Here is an 18200-nt window from a genome sequence, read left to right on the forward strand (position 1 = left end):
AGCAGCAAGAAGTGCTTTAGAGCATATTATTGTTTATGTAAAGAGCTACTATATTAAACAGGTGTTATGCATAAATCAAACAAAGATTCAGGATCCATCTGCAGGCTCGTAATTCAAAAGAGAAGAGGTGCAGTGAAAAGGAAGAGAAGTTTCCAACCACTGGAACCACAGATTGTGGCGAAAGTGGCCAAGCATAAAGCAAGAAGAAACAAGGCTGGCAGGACATCTCTTATAAGGAACTGTGCCCCTTATGCTCAATAAAAGTAGTTCTACAAAGATCCATCTCTAGGCTTGTTCTCTCTGGCTGTTGAAAAAGGATACGTTATTCCATTCTATGGTAGGACCAGGTCAGTTTTTGGTCATTCTGCAGTCATTCTTGGCTGTTGTTGCTTCTGAGGACTAGACAGTTGGGTTGCCTAATAAAGTCTTGAATTTTGGTACCAGTAGCTATCAGTGTATACCAGCAGAAACAATGGGAAGGAGTTATGTTACTGTTATGTTATGACCCATCCTAGAATACCGCTCATCTGTTTGGAACCCATACCACATTTCTGACATTAACACCCTCGAAAATGTCCAAAGATACTTCACCAGAAGAGCCCTTCACTCCTCTACCCGAAACAGAATACCCTATGAAACTAGACTTACAATCCTGGGTCATGAAGGCTTAGAACTACGATGCCTTAAACATGATCTAAGTATTGCCCACAAGATCATATGCTGCACTGTCCTGCCTATCAAAGACTACTTCAGCTTCAACCACAACAACACAAGAGCACACAACAGATTCAAGCTTAATATTAACCGCTCCAAACTTGACTGTAAAAAATACGACTTTAGTAGTCGAGTTGTTGAAGCGTGGAACTCATTACCGGACTCCGTAGTATCATTCCCTAACCCCCAAGATTTTACCCTTAGACTATCCACGGTTGACCTGTCCAGATTCCTAAGAGGTCAGTAAGGGGCGTACATAAGCGCACTAGAGTGCCTTCCATCCCCTGTCCTATATCTCATATATCTTCTCTACAAAATAAATAAATAAAATAAAAATAAAAATAAATAATTACAAGGGAGAACAGAGAGGAAGCATGACCAGATGGACTATTTCTACTTTATTGTAAGCTTGCAAGATTCCTGCATTCTCTTTACAGCCCCAGAAATTAGGAAGGGTTCCTTCTGAGATATTTGTTACATGACCATTCCATCTGTGGGCTCCCTGGCTGTGGCTCTCCCACATACCATTATGCTGTGGGGCTGTAAAGGACAGGAGGAATAACCCTGAAGCGAATATGTAGCAAATATGTGCATAATGGCCACAGATTGGCTAATCTACTGATGGGAGATTCAAACCCCTATCAGTGGCTAGAGGGCTGCAGGGAAAACCTTAAAAGCAGTTTCCCTGCCGCTTGCTGGCATTCTGAATCTACTTCAGCTAGGAGAAAATAAAGGTGCTGAATTGTTCCTATGAATCGCCTTTTCATTTACGCATGAATCTAACAGAGTCTCCCTCATATCTCTTGCTTCCAAACTTTAAATTAATGCAAGAATGCTGCATTCACCTGAAATAAATGGAGACATTTTTGAGGGACAGGTGAAGAGAAAAAAAAACCCAGACAAGAATAATTTATTTCCCATGTATGAAAATGTCTAAGATTTCCCCAGGAATGTTTCTAATATTGTTGAATGTGATTGTTCTATTTTATATTTAAAAAGAAATAGATAGCAATTCATTATCTGCTTACATTTCTGACTTTTACGGTGGGAGAAAGGTTTGGTCCACAAAACATATTCTGAATATCTTGTGTGGCTTGTCTTTGCTTTTTACTTCTTCTTATTTCCATAATGCTATAAAAGAAGTTTGAGAAATGGCAGTTGTGGACAGATAGTTTGGAAGGGAAGAATAGGAAAAAAAAAACCCCAGTAATGTTATTTCACTTGGATTGCAGTTTAGGGAGTATTGAAATGCAAAATGTTCACCTAAAACAGTTGGCACTGGGAATAATCAAATATCTATATATAGCTTCCTAGACTTTTCCCCATTGTAGTTAACTACTATCTTGAGCAGGAAGACCTGGAATAGCTTTACTAATTTTATAAGCAGAACGTAAAATATATCTGGTCATGGTGGTTCACCTGGATGTCTAGCTAATTACAAAACATAAGTTATCTTATCCTTTTAAAATATATATATATATTTTATTGGTTTTTGCACACACATAACACAATACAAACAACATACAGCAGTGCTCTGTGCATGTGTCCCATCATCCGACATTCCCCACCACCAATTGGGGGGCTTCACTTATTTACGAGTATATATTCTGTTATTTCCTCAGCTCTGATTTGCATTTATTTACAATTCAAAGAGTGATTTGAGTTTATTTTTCACCTTTTCATCGCAAATTTTACTTAACATATAATCCCTCACCTTGTCCCATCGTTCCATCAGTTTCTCAGTTTGTTTTCATTAAAGTTGTTTAATCTTATTTCCATAATTTCAAAGTGAATGTGATCCACCATGTACCAGTACCAATTCTGTAATGTCCATTTTTTAGCCTCTTTCCAACCCAATACCACTACTGCTTGAGCGCTTTCCAGTGCTGCAGTTTTAATTTCTTTAAAATCTCTCAGTTCTCTTTGTTTAACTAATATCGCTATTACTTTTATAGTTATTCACTTAATGTTTAACATCTTGTATAAGTTATCTTATCCTACCATTAATAGAAATAAATGTGATATATTAGCTATTCCAGATTCAAAGTCAAATTAACTCATTTACTCATGTATTCAACCATCCATCCATCCATCCATCCATCCTATAAGGCTACTCAATCAATATTTGACTCAGGCAGCATGCACAGTTAAAGACATCAAATAACGACCAACAAAATAAATCAATTGAAAACTATTTCAATAGAAACAGTCATTTCGAAGTAGGCATGAAGCTAGAAATTTGGAGAGTCAGAATTCTAGTTTAGTCTAGACTCACATCGAGGCAATTACTCACTCTCAGTCCTAGGAAGGGGCCCATGGCAAACCACTTGTGAAATGTTAACAAGAAAAGTGTAGCAACTTATCCAGATAGTCTCCAAAAATCAACAGTCACTTAAAGGCACAAAAAATAAAATCAAAACAGTTTAAAAAAAAAAAAAAACCTCCAGAGAAAAGGATCCATGTTTCAGGGTCTTTCAGAAAGGTGGCAGGGTTAGACTATCTGAATTTTGGTGAGAATGATACTCCATAGGCTAGGCTAAATGACAGAGGATTAGCACTCAGAATAAATAAATAAATAAATAAACAAACAAACAAACAAATAAACAAATAAATAAATAAAATTTATTTATTTATTTATACTGTGCGATAATCCTCTGTCTCATATATATATATATATATATATATATATATATATATATATATATATACACACACACATACACACACACACACACACACACACACACACACACACATATATATATCTTCAGTATATATATATATATATAACTTCTGTAACCGAGTTGTCGAAGCGTGGAACTCATTACCGGACTCCATAGTGTCATCCCCAAACCCCCAACACTTTACCCTTAGATTATCTACGGTTAACCTATCCAGATTCCTAAGAGGTCAGTAAGGGGCGAGTACAAGTGCACTAGAGTGCCTTCCGTCCCCTGTCCTATTGCTCTCCTATATCTCCTACACCTTTCTTCTATTCCTATATCTCTTCTTCTATTCTTTCATTGATATGTTCTGTTACTATACCTTCTTTTCTCTTCTTTCTTAGATATAGTTTACTATGAGTATCTCTTCTATAACCTTTATCATGTATTTTACTATGTGTATATAGATATATACCCACTAAAACCTTCATTGTGTATTGGACAAAATAAATAAATAAATAAAATAAATAAATAAACATTTCCTTATCTCAATGAATGCCTCGGGAGTGATGTTTGAAACCCTGGGGCCAAGCTATACATTAAGATTAAAATAAATGTTTGGCTTTTTTCCAAAAAGAAATGGCATTATGGAGCATATAGTTAACCTTGGCATGAAAAAACATTTTTTTCTAGATTTAACAACATCCAATCAAAAGTAGACAGGAAGATTAGCACAGCATTCATTAGGATTCACATTCTGGAAAATATGGACAAAGCTATAATTCTTTGTTACATCAACTGAAAAACACCTCCTTGGAATTAAGAAATATGTATCTGATTATAATTAAGGACACTTCCTGGGCTGTAGATTCAATTGAAATCAGTGGGACGTCCTCCAAAAACGATACACATAGGCTTTGACTGCAGGAATTCAATGCATGTTTACAAAATCAAAATCACCATGGAGAGTTTTCTTAGGATGATGGTTTGACTAATTTTGGATTGCTGCATTCTGAAGGCTTGAAGCATTCTCAGACAGATAAAATGGTTTTGATGCACAATGTAAATGTGGTGGAGGCCACTTAATCCAAATCACCAACAGTTGAATAATTTCTGGTTTGTTTTCTCCTGGGTGTAGTAGCTCAGTTTATAAATGTGCTTGTACTTCATAAATCACTCTCAAGAGCAAAAGGGGAAAAAAATGGAAAATCTATTTCTCTGTATCCCCTTGGGTCTTTATTTAATTTTTAATGACATCTGGAGGATACTTCATCAGTGGCAACAATAAAGTCATTCCAACACTCATCTTTACTACAAAGGGGAGTAAACGTTTCACACACAGAGCAGAATAACAACAACAAAATCCTCATAGGGAAAAGGGCTGTTTAAAAGATGGACAAACTCATTTTAAATCATAAGAAGAAAGAAAAACATTCAGAACAATGCAGAATAGCAATAGCATTGGGTAGTTAACACATATGCTAATATTAACGATGCAGATGTTAAAAGGAATGTGCAATTTTGGGAATCTATTAAGATAATTAGCTATATGGGTTGCCATCTGCTAGGAATCACAATGTTTACCTCTACTTGGATTCATCCTATCAAGATGACTGGTCAAGCTGATGTCAGCAAGAGCAAGAATGTCATTAGCATCAGCATTAAGTTATCCAATAAATTAGGAGTACTTACTCTGGATGTAAAGGAAACCAGCCACAGATTTCCAAGGAAGGTTCTTCCAAAACTACTAACAAGAGAGTGTGCAATATAAATGGATACCACAATATCATTAAAATGGTAATGACATTATAGTTTTCTAAATAAATAATTAGTGACATGATTGCTGCAGCATATGAAGCCTTGCAAAATATATTCAAAGGCTGTAATATACAGTATCTTTAGCTACCAAGACCAGAACCATACAATCCATGGTATTATTTGTGACACTCTATGGAAGCCAAGCTGGACTTTTAGGAAGCAGGATAGGAAGAGTATTCATGCTTTTGAACTTTGGTGTTGGACAAGACTCCTGACAACAGCCAAGAAAACAAACTAATGGTTAATCAAACAAATCAACCCAGAATTCTTATTTGAGAGCTCAATAACCAGGCTCAAATTATCTTACTTTGGAGACAATGTTGGAATAATATAATTATGTTCCATAATGCTGGAAAAGATGGAAAGAAGGGAATGGCCAACAATAAGGTGGATAGACTCAACTACAATAGTGATGGGTGCAATATTGGAAGACTTAAAAGACCAGATTAGAAACAGGTCATCATATTTATGTGGTCACTAGGATTTGAAAACTGGCATATCAATCAATCAATCAATCAATCAATCAATCTCTTCCCATTTAGAAGTAAATTACATATTTTATCACCCTAACAACCTTGATGATACAGTCCTGCTTGCCAGTAAGCATGAAGACCTTTAGCTTTGCATCAACAGAGTCACAGAAATATCTGAAAAATACAGCTTGAAGCTTAACACCTTAAAAACCAAGGTCATGGTCATTACCAAACAACCCATTAATTTATCACCAATAACTTCAGAAGGGATACCTCTAGAAAAAGTTGAAAGGATCATACACCTTGGTTTTAATTTACATGAAAGTTGGAACATAACCACAAGTAAAAACAAAGATAGAGAAAGCTCAAAGATCATTCTCCAAATGAAAAAGGTCTTCTGCAGTCATGACATAAGCCTAAAACTGAAAATCAAGGTTGTCAAATGTTACATCTTTTCTATCCTGCTCTACCGAGTTGGTTTTGGACAAAAAGTCACTTGAAGAGACTAGAAGCATTTGAAATGGGGATTACAGGCAGCTGTTATGTATAAACTGGGTTGACAAAATCAGAAATCAGGAGATGATAAACTGCCTGGAAAAACCAAGAGAAATAATCAAAACCATTAAAAAGCAAAAATTAGAATATTTCAGACATGTGATGCAAGACCCGGAAAAATACAGCCTACTTCACTTAATCCTCTAGAGAAAGATCGGAGGCAAATGAGGTCCAGGCAGAAAAAAGAACATTGTGGCCAAAACTCAGTAGCACTGTTCTGTCCCGATTAAGAATATAACACACAGCTTGTTCGCAATTATTTTTAATCAATAACTGATTGCTAATAATTGTCACAAACACAGAAACTTAAAGGCAGTATATTTTTGCAAAAGCCCAACTGTTAATTAATCCTCATTAACAGTTGACATAAGTTCAGGAAGTCTTAAATCATAATAGCAATTAGTCTTTGATAGCTCATAAAATTTGGCAAAATGCCCAGGAGTTGCGTTCAAATAACAATCCAAAGCAGATAAGCAGAGCAGAGATTTTCCAGACACGAGTCCACACGCCGCACACACAAATTTCAAATTTGTTTCCTGCAGAGATTCAACGACCCCAGCTTTCCTTAAGTAGATTAGAGGAGTGGCCAATGAGTCCCAAGTCTTACTCCTGATGAGACCTGCTCTGGAATAACCACGCCTGCCTTTTGGCAGCTCTGCGTGCTTATGCATCAAGAAGAGGAGAAGCTGTGATGTTGATGCTGTTATACATCTTGGCACAAACGATCTGTCCCAAAAAGATGTACTCTCTGTGCAGTATGACTTTCAGAGCTTGGGATATGAACTTATTCGTATAGGTTGTAGGCTTATCTTTTCAGAGGTATTACCAATATATAAGGAACAAAAAAGGAAAGGCCAACATGTAACAGAGTTTAATGTGGGGCTAAAAGAGTTTGGCTTTGTTAGTCATGATGTCTGCAGCTGGTCCAATAAAAACTGTGCAAAAGAGATGATTTGCATCCATCAAAGAAAGGACTGAGCTACTTATAGTTGCTATTATGGAACTGCCATTGCGGAACTGCCATTGCCATTATGGAAACTTATAGCTGCCATTACATCAACTGCCTTTCCTGGGGAAATGTCAATCAAAGGTAGGCACGGCATGGGCGGACGGTGCACTTGAACATCCGGCGCGAGGCAGGAAAGGGACATGATGCCACCGCTGCTGCTTCTTCCACCTTGGCTGCCTCTGGCAAAGGGGACAGGAAGAACGGGAAGGGGATCTGAAGCTTTCTATTGGGATGCTTCAACCACAACAACACAAGAGCACACAACAGATTTAAACTTAATATTAACCGCTCCAAACTTGACTGTAAAAAATATGACTTCAGTAACCGAGTTGTCGAAGTGTGGAACTCATTACCGGACTCCATAGTGTCATCCCCAAACCCCCAACACTTTACCCTTAAATTATCCACAGTTGACCTATCCAGATTCCTAAGAGGTCAGTAAGGGGCGAGTACAAGTGCACACTAGAGTGCCTTCCGTCCCCTGTCCTATTGCTCTCCTATATCTCCTATATCTCTTCTTCTATTCTTTCATTGATATATTCTATTCCTATATATATATATGTATATGTGTGTATGTGTATATATATATATATATATATATATATATATATATATATATATATATATATTTGTAGATTGTTCTGAGTTCGGGTTTTGCCCTGTGTAATATTTTGCATGTCTATGCGACGTTTCGGTGAAATCACATTCACCATCCTCAGGCTGAAGTTTCAAGCTTCGTGCTGTTGTAAAAATATATATGTGTGTGTATATATATATATATATATATATTCCTATATTCTATATATTCTATATATTCTATTCCTATATCTTCTTTTCTATTATTTCTTAGATATATTTTACTATGAGTATCTCCTCTATAACTTTCATCATGTATTTTACTATGTGTATATTGATATATACTCACTAAAACCCTCATTGTGTATTGCACAAAATAAATAAATAAATAAATAAAATAAAAATAAATACTGCCCACGTTTTCTCAAAACTTCCCATTCTTCCTGTCCCCATTGCCAGAGGCAGCCAAAGTGGCGGAATCTGCGATCCTCGTCAGTGGAAGAAGCGGCAGTGTGGCATCCTCTCCCTTGCCTGCCTCACGTCAGACATTTATGCGCACCAAGCTTTTCCTGCATGGAAATTGCCCCGGCATGACTTTCACCTACTGTTCCCGGGCAACTTTCCCAACCGAGCACCTGAGTCCTTCCACCCCCTGCCCTTCACCCCGCCGGGAGAGCACAGCTGTTCAGTCGCTCAGCATTTCCTTGCTTCTGCACATGCACAGAAGCAAGGAAATACCGGGATTGGCAAAATGGTACACTGCACATGTGCAGGAAGCTGAAGGGCGCATACATGTGCCCCTATCCCACACTGGAGCATTCCAGTAGGGCCGTTATAGAACAGAATGGAATAATGGAATGGATTGGAACAGAACAGAATAGAATAGAATTTTATTGGCCAAGTGTGATTGGACATATAAGGAATTTGTCTTGGTGCATATGCTCTCAGAGTACATAAAAGAAAAAGATACATTTTTCAAGAATCATGTGGTACAACACTTAATGATTGTCACAGGGGTCAAATAAGCAATGAAGAAACCATCAATATTAATAAAAATCTTAGGATACAAGCAACAAGTTAGTCATACAATCCTAAGTGGGAGGAAAAGAATTATAGGAATGATGAGAAAAAAAATAGTATAAATAGAAGTGCAGATTTAGTAAAAAGAAGAAGAACCTTAGGGGTGGGAGGCAAACAAAGTAACAGGTCCAAACAAACTATGAAAGATACAAAGTCAAATCAGAATTGGAATTTTGTTTACACATTCCTTAAACAGCAGTGTTTTCCAACTTAGACTACTATCAGGTAGTTTAAAAGTATCCTTTCCGAGAACATAGAGTGCAGAGGGCAAATATTACATTGCATACGAGATCTACAGTTTGACTTACTTTTTCATCACTATAACTTACCCAGTATGGCAGAAACGAGAGTCTTTGAGAGTTTTAAAAACATGCATCTTTCTTTGGAGTTGGATTCTTAGGCTGCAAAAGAAGACATTCCTTGTAACTTATTGAATCAAGATATTGAAAAACGGGAGAGCTGTCCATGCCACAATTATAAAAAGGAGACACACAGTACTTCAGATGAGTATAGTCTTAGATTTCAGTCAGATATTTTATCTTCAGTTGATTTAATTTTGAAAGAGCTAACATTTCTTGAAAGACCACTTGTGGGCAGCTGAAGGGAGGCTCTTTTTGCCCCTCTCCATCTTTTCCCACCTCCCATTTTTTTCTGATGTCACTAAACCTCCCCTGAACATTTGAAATTTTCATGAATTCTCCAGCTCTCTAGAAGCAAGCAACTCTTGGGAGCCTGGGAGCAAAAACACAGAAAGAATGCTGGTACCTTCTCATGCTAGCCATTTTCTCCTCCTTAGAATTGATTTTTCCAAACTGCTGTTGCTGCTACCAACATGTGCATTGAGCAAGAAAATCTTTGACGATCCCCATCATATCTAGATGCAATTCCAGCTGTGTCCTGGTTTTCCTCATTGCTATTTGCCACTGTTGAGACCATTGGAGGGTAAAGCAACATTGATGCACCTTGTTATTTCAGGTGAGATGACCTCAAATAGCAAATGCCATTCAGTCAATGTAAGCAAGCATCAATGCACATCAGTTCACACAAATATCCAACACAGGGACATGTAAACAAATATCTGAAATGGGCACATACATTACAGCTGGGCAGGAAATTTCAGATTTCTCCTTCAGCGTGTTTTGGAATCCATAGAAGCATTCTTGGATCATCAGGTTACTTACCATCCAAGTGTTGGTTATTACAGAATAGAGAATAACAGAGTTAGAAGGGACCTTGGAGGTCTTCTAAGTTGTCCCCCTGTTCAAGCAGGAGACCCTATATCCATTATTATGAACCTAGGGCATGTATGCCACAGGTGAGCCTTTGCCCTAGCTCAGCTCCAGTACGCATGTGCGTGCTGGCCAGCTGATTTTCAGCTCGCACAGTGGCTCTGGTAGGGCATTTCCGGCCTCCAAAGGAGTGAGGAAGGGTGTTTTTGCCCTCCCCAGGCTCCAAGAATACCTCTGGAGCCTGGGAGGATAAAAAATGGGCCTACTGAGGCAACTGGAAGTCAGGAAACAAGGGATCGGTGGCGGTCATGTACAGATTCAAAGGAGGTGTAATGTACGGAAAACATTGAATTATGGGTGTGGCATAGCACCCATCTGTGTGCTTTCATGGCATTGGACCAGAATACTTCAGGAACCGCCTTCTACCGCACGAATCCCAGCGGCCAATAAGGTCCCACAGAGTTGGCCTTCTCCAGGTCCCGTCGACCAAACAATGTCGTTTGGTGGGCCCCTTGGAAAGAGCCTTCTCTGTGGTGGCCCCGGACCTCTGGAATCAACTCCCCCCTGGAGATTAGAACGGCCCCCACCCTCCTTGTCTTTCTCAAGTTACTCAAGACCCACCTATATCGCCAGGCATGGGGGAATTAAGACATCTCCCCCAGGCTTTCTTATATTTTATGTTTGGTATGTATGTGCTGTATGATTTTTAAATTGTTGGGGGGGTTTATATAATTTTATTATTAGATTTGTTCCATTGTTATACTGTTTTTTATTACTGTTGTGAGCCGCCCCGAGTCTTTGGAGAGGGGCGGCATAAAAATCTAATAAATTGAATTGAATTGAGTTGAATTTCAGCACCTTAGGGAATAAAGGTTTGCCATCACTGACCTATACCATTTCAAACAAGTAGCTTCTTAAAAGCCTCCACTGATAAAGCACCCACAACCTTTGAAGGCGTATTGATTGTTCTCACTATTAAGTTTCTTCTTAATTCCAGGTCATCCATTGGTTCTTGTCCTGCCTTCTGGATACTTTGGAAAATAAGTTGACATAGAAACATAGAAACATAGAAGTCTGATGGCAGAAAAAGACCTCATGGTCCATCTAGTCTGCCCTTATACTATTTTCTGTATTTTATCTTAGGATGGATATATGTTTATCCCAGGCATGTTTAAATTCAGTTACTGTGGATTTATCTACCACATCTGCTGGAAGTTTGTTCCAAGGATCTACTACTCTTTCAGTAAAATAATATTTTCTCATGTTGCTTTTGATCTTTCCCCCAACTAACTTCAGATTGTGTCCCCTTGTTCTTGTGTTCACTTTCCTATTAAAAACACTTCCCTCCTGGACCTTATTTAACCCTTTAATATATTTAAATGTTTCGATCATGTCCCCCCTTTTCCTTCTGTCCTCCAGACTATACAGATTGAGTTCATTAAGTCTTTCCTGATACGTTTTATGCTTAAGACCTTCCACCATTCTTGTAGCCCGTCTTTGGACCCGTTCAATTTTGTCAATATCTTTTTGTAGGTGAGGTCTCCAGAACTGAACACAGTATTCCAAATGTGGTCTCACCAGCATTCTATATAGTGGGATCATAATCTCCCTCTTCCTGCTTGTTATACCTCTAGCTATGCAGCCAAGCATCCTACTTGCTTTCCCTACCGCCTGACTGCACTGTTCACCCATTTTGAGACTGTCAGAAATCACTACCCCTAAATCCTTTTCTTTTGAAGTATTTGCCAACACTGAACTGCCAATACAATACTCAGATTGAGGATTCCTTTTCCCCAAGTGCATTATTTTACATTTGGAAACATTAAACTGCAGTTTCCATTGCTTAGACCATTTATCTAGTAAAGCTAAATCATTTACCATATTACAGACGCCTCCAGGAATATCAACCCTATTGCACACTTTAGAGTCATCGGCAAATAGGCAAACCTTCCCTACCAAACCTTCCCCTATGTCACTCACAAACATATTAAAAAGAATAGGACCCAGAACAGACCCTTGTGGCACACCGCTTGTAACCTGACTCTGCTCAGAATACTCGCCGTTAACAATAACTCTCTGATGTCTACACTTCAGCCAGCTGCAAATCCATTGAACTATCCAGGGATTAAGTCCAATCTTCACTAATTTATCTATCAGTTCTTTATGTGGAACGGTATCAAAGGCTTTGCTGAAGTCCAGGTAGGCAATATCCACGGCACCACATTCATCCAACACCTTTGTGACATAGTCAAAGAAATCAATGAGATTAGTCTGACATGATTTGCCTTCAGTAAAGCCATGCTGATTTGGGTCCAATAAGTTATTGTTTTTTAGGTGCTGTTTTATCCTCTTTTTGAGTAGAATCTCCATCATTTTAACTACCACTGATGTCAAGCTAACTGGCCTGTAGTTACCAGCTTCTTCTCTACTGCCCTTCTTGTGGATAGGCACAACACTGGCCATTCTCCAATCCTCAGGAACTTCTCCTGTTAACAAGGATTGGTTAAACAAATCAGTCAGGGGGGTAGCAATGACAGATCTGAGTTCTTTAAGAACTCTGGGGTGGATGCCATCTGGACCCATTGCCTTATTTATCTTTAATCGTTCAAGTTCTTCTAAGACATCGGCTTCTAAGATCACTGGAGCTGAATCCGTACAGCTGGAAGCAATGCTATATCCCTCTATAGTATTATTTTGTAAGGTGTCTTTTGAGAAAACTGAACAGAAGTAGCTATTGAAATGGTCAGCGATCTCCTTATTCCCATTAATGCATGTATTATTCCCGGTACTAAGCTTCGTGATGCCGTAGTTTTTCTTCTTCTTATCATTAATATATCTGAAGAAGGTTTTATCCCCCTTCTTTACAGATTTGGCAATTTCTTCCTCTTTTGAGGCTTTAGCAGCATATATTATCTGTTTCGCCTCCTTCTGTCTCATTTTATATACCTCCCTATCAGCTATACTTCCAGACTCTTTATACCTCCTATAGGCAGCCTTTTTTTCATTGACTATAGCCCTTACATCATTGCTAAACCATAGCGGTTTCTTCTTCCTTTTACCTTTAGTTATTTGTCTTACATACAGTCCAGTGGCTTTTAAGATGGCCTTACATACAGTCCACTGGATGCTCGCTCCTGCCATTTTATCCCTCCCCCTTAATTCATTATCTAAATATTCTCCCATTGCATTAAAATTTGTTTTTCTGAAATCCAATACTTTGGTTGCATTATAGGATTGCTCACAATGAGTTTTTACATCAAACCACAAACATAGATGGTCACTGCAACCTAAATTTTCTCCCACCTTGACATCTGAAACCCAATTCCCATTCGTAAAAACTAAATCTAGAATATTCTCCCCTCTAGTTGGTGTCTTAACCAGCTGTGCCAGAGCTGCTCCTGTAAAGGCCTCTACTATATTCTTACTTTTGCATGTAAGGGCACTGGGGATATTCCAGTCAACATCAGGCATGTTGAAATCACCCATAACCACAATATCTCCCTTTACTGCCATTTGGGTAATTTCATCCACCATCTTGTTGTCATATTCCTCGGATTGCCCTGGAGGCCTATAGATCACCCCAATTCTAATGACAGAACCTTCTTTATTTTGCATGCAAATCCAGAGAGTCTCTAGATCTTGACACGTATTTTGAATTAGTGTTGTTTTTAGACTTTCTTTAATATAAATGGCTACTCCACCTCCCCTTCTCTCTATTCTATCCTTCCTATACAGTGTATATCCTGGTATGGATATTTCCCATTCATTAGAATCCTTAAACCATGTCTCAGTTATGGCAACCAGGTCCAAATTATCTCTAGATATTATGGCCATTAATTCACAGAGCTTGTTGCTCAAGCTTCGAGCATTTGTGCACATTACCCGAAGAACATTATTTTCGTTATTAGTTTGCCCCTTATCATCAACAACTACATCTATATTATTTGCAGCTCCCTTTTCATAAGCTTCCAAAAACTGCTTTATCCTCATTGGTCGGGGACAGAAATCACCCACATCAGTTACATCTCTGTCCCCTTTACCTAGTTTAAATGCCTGTCCAAAAAAGTTCTGAATTCCTCACCGAGCACCTGGGTACCTCTATATGATGGATGCAAACCATCCCTCTTAAACAACTCCCTATTAGACCACCTACTGACATCATGACTTACATAGCCAAAACCTTCAGCTTTACACCACTGCCTTAACCACACAGTAAACTCTCTGATACACGTTGTTTTATCCTCTTCGCCACAAACCGGTAACACCTCTGAGAAAGTCACTGAATCAGTTATTTTACCCAGCTCCACACTTAGACATTGAAAATCTCTTTTTACTACATTAACATTTCTCTGGGACAAATCATTTGTGCCAAGATGCACCACCACATCAACGTTATTACCTTTACTCACAGTCTTAACAATGTTTGTAATCCACCTCCTGTCCCTGCTGGCAGTGGCCCCTGGGAGACACCTCAGCACCTTAACCACATCCTTGCTCTGTCCCAAATCAACACCTCTAACGGTCGAATCACCCACGTTGACCCCCCGTTTGTGGCAGCCCCTCAAATATTGGAAGTATTGGAACAGTACTATCATGTCACCCCTAGTCATTTTTTTTTCTTTAGACTAGACATATCTAATTCCTGTAACAATTCTTCATACGTTTTAGCCTCCAGGCCCCTAATTATCTTTGTTGCTCTTCTTTGCTCTCTTTTCAATGCTCAACATTTTTTAAAATAATGTGGTGAACAAAACTGGATGCAGTATTCCAGATTTGGGCTTATTAAGGTTTTATAAAGCATTGCTAATACTAATACTAACTGTTGTGAGTGTTCTTTGTCCACTTCAGGTCATGTCAGATTCTGAGGATGAGCCAGGCCCCTCTGGATACCCTGGGCCAGGGGGGTTGCCAGCTGATACACAGGGTGAGAGTGAGGGAGAAAGTGACCTGAGTGAACCACTAGAGGGGGCTGATGTGACAGTGAGGGAGTGGTCCCAGTTGGAGGATGAGGAAAACATTAAAGTGGATTGACCCTCACTATAGAAGATTGCTGAGAAGGTGAGAAGAGTTGCACAGTAAAAGCTATTAGTTTACAGCCTTATCCTCTTTGGGGTGTGATGTCACTTCCAGGCAGTATAAAGGCAAAGGATCTTGGGTAATTGGGTGTGGGGTTTCAACGTCATTCAATGGAAGAGATGTTAGACTGGGGGTGTGATTGAACAAGGCTTTAAAACCAGTAACAGACATTCTCTGCTGGATGATTTTTGTCTGGAACTTCGGTGAGCTAACTCATATGTTTAAATTATAAATGGACTGGTTATCTCAGGAATACTGATTAGGATCAGTTTGGCACCTTTAGATTAGATTAGATTAGATTTATTGGATTTATATGCTGCCCCTCTCCGCAAACTCGGGGCGGCTCACATTGTTTATGTTTAGCTCCAAAGACAAAAATAACTCCTTTTTCCTTGCCATTTTAAAATCTGCTTTTCGTTATGTGTGCTTTATTCAATAGTTTGGTTTTATCATAAAGTAAGGGATTTTTGAGTTGGTGGACTCAAACAGCCATGGTGACATGGTGTTTAGAGTTCAGTTCACTTCTGCTGATCACTGGCTGCCAGCAGTTTGGCAGATCGAATCTAATCAGGCTCAAGGTTGACTCAGCCTTCCATTCTTCCAAGGGCAGTTGTTCTGTCTGGGTGCCCCCAGACTTCAACACCAACTGGAAAAAGCAGCCAGACACGCTGGTAAAATCAAAAGCACTTTATAGTTTGAAAAATAAACACAGAGAAAAACCTGTTCTTCCCAACAGGCAGGCTATGAGGCTTCACAGCAGAGTCCTGACGGCCAGACAATACAGCAGACTTCTTGCTGGCACACCCACCACTGTAGAGAATAAGACCCACACCTTTCCCCCCCAAGGTTTCAGTATTCAAAGTCACAAACCAGAATTCCAAGACGCCAAAGATCACAGCCAGGTCCCAGGACTCCCAAAGATAATATTCCACAAGCCAGGAAGGGTGGGTCTGCCTTTTCAGCCTTTCCAGAGAGCACCACACCCAAACCCAGCTGTTGCCTCTTTAGTGCTGAAAGTACCTGGCTAATTGTCCCCTTCGTTGTGTTGCTCTTCTCTGCCGGAGATCGATTATTGCTTGTGCATTTTCATCTAAGGAATCCAGGCTGCTTGCTGGGGAGAGCTCCCTCTCGGGGGACTCTGGCTGTCCTCCCTCTCCCTCAGCCTGAGATTCCTCCTCCCCGTATGCCTGAACCTCCTGTTCCTCATCCTCCCCCTCTGAGCAGGAAGCCGGCAGAGGATCAGCCGTTCCCTGAGGGGCCTCAGACGGAATCACAACAGGCAGTAAAATGACCCAGATTGTTGGGGGCAATATGCTGACTCTGTTAACTGCTTAGAGAGGGCTGTAAAGCACTGTGAAGTGGTATATAAGTCTTAGTGCTATCACTATTGTTATTCTTGAGATCTTGACTCTATCCCTGTTTATGCAATAAGGATTGCATTAATTTTATTACCTGTACACCCTTCATAGTGTAGGACCGGATTACACGAGGAACCAATTATCTTCCTGCGCCTCACATTTTGATGGTGTCACTGTGCTTTGGGTCTCATCAATTAAAAATGTCACCTGGTAGGACCCACAAAGTAACTTTTCTCTGTGGTGCTGCATGCCCTCCAGAACACCCTTTCTCAAGATTTATACAGCTCTCAACCTGGCTCTATTGAAACAAGCCCTTAAAGTCTGGTATTATCCCCCAGGCCCTAGGTTGGAGAATGTGATGGACCTCTTGGGTAGCATTTCTTCTTTTAAATGGCTGTTTGCCTTTTTTCCCTCTGGACTTTGCTTCTGAGAGATATAATTAATAGCGTTGAATTGCTGGATTTCTTCGCTATATTTTGTAAGCAACCCAGAGTTGTAACAGATTGGAAGCAGCCACTAAATCCCATAAGGAAATCATTCATGCATGCATGCAGTGAAATTTACCTCCCACTTTTCTTTCACAAGCCCAGTCCTGTGAGCTGCTTGAGAGAAAGGAGAGTTTCCATAGCTGAGGCTGGGCTAAAAGATGGATTAAGATTTGGGCCTTGTGGTTCCCAGTTAACACCTTAATTAGCCTTACTAAATATAACCTCCATTGTAGAAACAAATAGAACCAAATCATAGCATAAGTATAAAATATGTAAGGGAGTCAATTATATAAATGTTTTTTAAAAAAAGATTACCTGTGTCGTATTAGTGGCTTAAGAGACTCTTTGAACACCTGGATTTATTTTATATCTTCCAAAGAGGATTTTTTGTGAATTTGCTTTTGAATGTAAAGCATCAGTATTAGTCTTTTTTTTCCCCAGGAAAACAATTAGGCAACAGGGAAATTTTTGAAACACCAGTGATTTGAGGTAGAATACTATGAAAACTAGAAGGAATAATAAGTCAATGGCTGACAGATGGTGATGTGAATTAGAGAAGCCTTTGGCAGATGGAATTGACAATTCAGGCAGGACAGAGTTTTTGGCCACCACTAGATCATATTGGAAAGTGTGGAGAAGGTCTTGCGTCTCTGAGAATTGCCAATTTGGGTACAGTAAACATATGGTGGAGGACAAAACTATATCTCTTTCTATTGGTTGGACAGAAAACCAGGGATAAGGCTTTGATATCAGAAGGCAATCTCTTCCTTAGCTTTGGTGCTGGCAAGGAGGTGCAATTTTCATGTTTAATGGGCCTCTGATACAGGATTATTTTTGTTTTGGCTCACAAAGTCATTATTCTCACTACAAAGTCTGGGAAATGGTACAAAAACATTAAACTCAAAGCTCTGCAACTTTATTTATATCACAATAGCCATAATCTTTCCCCCTACAAGAGGATTTTGTCATGCAACAGTGGCTGTCTAATGACAAACAGGAGTATAACTGGGAGAATTGGATGAGAACCATCCATGAGTCGCCCATCAAACAACTGAACTGAAAAATCTTCAGGGCTGAAGTGAAACAGGAAAAGACAGTCGGTGGAAGGACAAAGTGGCCCTCTGTAGATGAGTTGGGACCTCCCTTTGTAGTAGACCTTAG

Source organism: Erythrolamprus reginae, chromosome 8 (genome assembly GCF_031021105.1).
Source record: "Erythrolamprus reginae isolate rEryReg1 chromosome 8, rEryReg1.hap1, whole genome shotgun sequence".
Classification (NCBI taxonomy): Eukaryota; Metazoa; Chordata; class Lepidosauria; order Squamata; family Dipsadidae; genus Erythrolamprus; species Erythrolamprus reginae.